The sequence below is a fragment of the Cavia porcellus genome, unplaced genomic scaffold (genome assembly GCF_034190915.1).
Source record: "Cavia porcellus strain 051 isolate PalLab524CR breed Dunkin Hartley unplaced genomic scaffold, mCavPor4.1 scaffold_27, whole genome shotgun sequence".
NCBI classification, from domain to species: Eukaryota; Metazoa; Chordata; class Mammalia; order Rodentia; family Caviidae; genus Cavia; species Cavia porcellus.
This window is the reverse complement of record NW_026947510.1, coordinates 12,608,408-12,613,158: the sequence shown is the minus strand read 5'-3', so window position 1 is coordinate 12,613,158 and position 4,751 is coordinate 12,608,408. Positions and strand designations below refer to the sequence as shown.

At 36.0% G+C, this 4,751-nt stretch overlaps 1 pseudogene; it reads right to left on the bottom strand.

The window, feature by feature from the left end:
• Positions 1-486: 486 nt before the first annotated feature.
• LOC100721305 (ATPase PAAT-like) lies at positions 487-4,459 on the bottom strand (annotated as a pseudogene).
• Positions 4,460-4,751: the final 292 nt, after the last annotated feature.

Below are 4,751 nucleotides of genomic sequence, written 5' to 3'. Positions count from 1 at the left end.
CTGCTAACTCAGATCGATGTATCCTGCACAGCTATCTTTCAAAACTGGCGAACAAATAAGCTACTTCCATGATGAAGAACAACTGAAGGAATTCATGGCCACCAAACCAACCCTACAAGGATATTCTACAGGGAGATAAAAATGACAATGCCCTGAGGAACATTAGCAGAGTGGGATCACCTAGTAGGAAATACACCTGAGTGGAGGGGAAAAGTAGGGAGCTAATGGCAAGAAAAAAGCATGGTAGGGACAAAGCAGTGCATGTTGGCCATAACCATTAATGTAGAAGGCCTCAATTCACCAATAAAAAGAATCACAGGCAGAGTGGATCAAGAAATAAGATCCATCCATATGTGTTATACAAGAAACACATTAACTCTAAAGGAAATTCATAGATTGAAAGTCAAAGGACAGAAAACAATGCTCCATGTGATAGAGAACCTCAAAAAAGCAGAGGAAGCTTTCTCATCAACCACAAAATAGATACAAAAGCACAGTTTGGATTTTATTTTATTTTATAGTATAAAACTAAACATAACAAAACAGAACTAAGCCAATCAGGAGAAAACAATGTAAATGACACAGATTTCAAATCAAGACAACAGTAGATCATCACTGGCTATCATAATAAGATACAGTATTTTAAAAAATATATTGCATATTGTTTTTTAAAATTTTTTAATATATGAAAATATATTCAACATCATTAGTCATTCAAGAAATACAAATGTAAATTAAAACAACACTGAGATTCCATCTCACTCCAGAAAGAGTAGCTGTCATCAAGAAATCAAAAACAAATGCTAGGATAGCTGTGGGAAAAAGGGACCCATCTCCACTGCTGGTGGAAGTGTAAATTGGTGCAACTCCTATAGAAATCAGTATGAAGACTCCTCAAAAAACTAAAAGTAGAAGTTCCATTTGATCCAATGTAGAAGAGTTAAGAACGTATCAGTAAAATATATATACCTGTGTGCCAATTTTAGTGTATGTATTGCCAAAGTGAGCATCATATCTATGTTTATAGCAGCACAATTCACAATAGCTAAGGCTGGAAAACAGACCATTAACAGATGATTAAAAGAAAATGTAGCTTTATATACAGTGGAGTACTTTCTGCCATAAAGATGGATGAACCTGAATCATTTTTAAATACATTGAGATCATAATGTTAAGTAAAACAAATCAAATATACAAGATTGAATATCACATTGCTTCTCTTGTGTAAGAAATTCAAAAGGTAAATAAAGGAAAAAGCAGTAGATTATTGGGAAGTAGAAAGAACATGTTAAAATGGGAAGGAGAATGAGAGACGGGGGAGGGAGGAGAGTGGGAAAGAAAAAGAGATTTTCTAAAAAGGAAACGGAAAAAAACGAGAAGACAGCTTTTGTAAATGGGGAAGGGAAGTAGTGCTAAAGGGAGGGGAAGTGAAACATACTATGTACAGGTATAATTGCCTATGATGAATGTGATCATTATGTATGGCAAATATGCACTGACATAATTTTTAAAAATAGACCCTTCCCATGAGTAACTGTGGGCTGGGAAGAGAAACAAGTGCACCCTTCCCATGAACTAGCTGGTGTGTGGCTGGGAGACAAGAAGAGCCGAGTCCTTCCCTCCCAAGCAACTTGCTGATTCAGAGGAACACAGACTGAATTGATAGCAACTGAGGCACACAGACAACTTAATGCTTACATTGTTTGACTGACTTTGCAGGCCTGAGCATCTATATAGACAATAACAATATGCCATATAGCAACCATGGGGGATTTTCTTCTGTCTCATTTTTGAAATTCATTATTGTTCTGTTTTGTTTTGTTCCATTTTATTGTTTTGTTTTATTCAATGTTTTGTTTTGGTTGGTTTTATCCTGTTCTGCTTGTTTGATTTTATTCTGTCTGGTGGTATGGGCAGCAATTATAAGAGGCATTATGGTATCAATGGTTGATTTCTTATTATCCTACTTTGAAGTTCTATATCATTTTCATTGTTTTGTTTTGGTTGGTTTTATTCTGTTTATGTTGTTTGGTTTTATTTTCTTTAAAATAAAAAATTAACTTTTTAACATAAAAAAACAGCAGAACAAAGTTATGTTATGTAAGTATACAAACTCCCTAAGGCAAATGTATTTTTATGTATCACAAACATGCATTATTAAAAAAACAAAACATGAAATATATAAAGCAAAGATTAGTTGCTTGAAATATGTAGCTTTCAGAGAGGATGCATTTCTTTTTACATGTAAACACATCATCCTTCAAAGTTCAAAAAGTTAAGTCTGCTAAAAAGACTTGCAATTCTTCTTGATTCATAGGTCTTGATCCTTCCATTTTAATTCTTAGAACAATACACATTAAACATGCCAGAAAAGAATTCTGGTGGAGAATTTATTTCAGTTCAAGGAAGGAAAGGTTTTATTACACTGTCTGAGGTTACTACGATCAAAGAAAACAAATGCTTCCTTTTTGTGTGAAACACCAAACCCAAAGTAAGAATCCCAAAAAAGAACAGGCTATTTCTCACTTTTACTTTCTCACCTACAGCTACACTGTATGAAACAAATATTCACAGTCCTGGTATAAATTAGTCTTACACATATCAAACATTGCATTTTACTTATCATTTCAGATAAGCAATACAAAATGCAAAATGATGATATGAGTTAAAGGTTCCAAGCATATAATATTCAACACTCCGAAAAAGAAAAAAATGAAATATTTTATCAAGTACTATATTTTCTCATACTTTTAAGAGTGTTTTATATGAATAAAAATTTCACTTCCCTCAAACACACATAATATTACAATACAGATGAATGAACTGCATTAGAAATCCTTAAACATTTTAAACACTTATGTGATACATGCATATACAAATTTCTATATTGCAAACAAAAATAACGACTATATTATGTTAACTCAGTGTACAGGACTGGATTTACAATAATAAGGACAGTCAAAGTGAACATTGAGGTCACTTTATGTAAGACAATTATCTTTAAAGGATGTTAAATACTTACTTTTCATAAACATTTTGCAATAAACATGGAATAAATATCTGCAGTATAGTGCACATATTGAGAAGCTTATCTTTCTCCATTTGAAAGTCTTTCTCCAGAGTTGTAATGTGTTAGAGGCATCCCAGTGAGTGGGAAATTAGGATTTTGCAGCAAGTCCATTAACAAAGCAATTTTATCATCTGTGTGCTCCTGGAGTTTATATATTCGCTGGTCAGTGTAGTCCATAAGTTTCCTTTCCATCAGTTCCATATTTTTAGAGAGAAAATTTCAAGTAGGAGAAAGTGGGGTGTTCTTCCATTGAAATACCGACAATTTCCTCATGAGACTTGGAGATATGTTCTTGCAACTTAGCACTATGTACCACTCGGAGATGGTTAACTTGACTGCATAGATTCTGGAGAAAAGGCAGCAGCTCAGAGTTTGGCATATTTGAGTTGTCACTTGCTTTCTTTGGTAAGAAAGAAGACACTGCATTTTTAAGATCATTTTCAAGAAAGCAGTGGTTTTTATGCTCATCGTGGTTTGTAGTACTTAATTCATCAGGTGGCTGTGTGCTTTTATCAATGAAAGCCTTTAAATTTTCAGTCATGTTTGCAGATGTCAATCCAGCTCTAAAAGGAAATCCTGTGGAGGATGACTTGCTTAAGGGTCCTGAAGTAGACGAGTGGAGTGTAATCATGGGTGTGAATCAGTAATTCCCAAAATTGACTGAAGCTGTTCTCCAATAGAATCACAATCCTGCTGCTGAACTCTAACCATATTCATTAGCTGCTGAGCTCAGGGGATAACTTTGACCCCTGGGCTCCATCATGGTTTGGAGTTTGTCAAGGTCTACTCTTGATCCCAGAACAGGAGAGCCTGGTGAAGAATGTGCTGAAATCGCATCACATATGCGTCACAACTTTACTATGAACACACACTGTTTTTCACCAAAGGACAGCAACTTTATTTTACACGCATGTGTTGAAGGTTCCGATTTCAGGTATTTTTTACACAAAACGATCTTTTGTTCACTGCTCTCCAGAATGGTGCAGACGCTGCTGCCCCTACTGGTTCCACATACATTTCCACATTCCTCCTACATACATTTCCATATTTCTTGCTGAAATGAAAAGGTCAACACAATCGATTTCTTCTTTTCCCTTGGGGTCACTCATCAGATGAAGGAAACAGGGGTTTGCACCTTGGGGGCTCTGGCTGCTCTTTAAGCTCACCAGATCCTGGCTCAGTCCCCTCCCGCCTGGTGTACCCAGGAGCAGGCGGGGCCAGAAGCTTCCCCCAGTCGAAATTCTGGGCGCTGAGCCCAGTCCGGGTCAGAAGGAGGCTCCAGGTCCACACTACATTGGCAGAAGAAGGTAGTGTCGGGCAGCAGGTGAACCCCGCATCCCCAGCCTGGGTCTCTATTCCTCGGCCTCCAGCCCATGCCAAGACCGGAACCTAGCTTGCCGCTAAAATTTTTTATTTAAAAGAGAAAGCAAAACAGAAAAAGGTTAGAAATGATACAGAATTTCAAAAAATAACATTAAGAAAAAATAACATTAAGAAATCATCACTAGTTGATAAATCACATAGTATTTTTATAAAGCTATATAAAGCTTTATACAGCTATAAAGAAGGATAATTACTCGGTTGTTATAAGTAAATAGATGTAACTTATGATCATGCTCTTGGGTGAAATGGTTTGTACCCACATAGATGAACATCATGTTATCTCCCTAGTATAAAAACT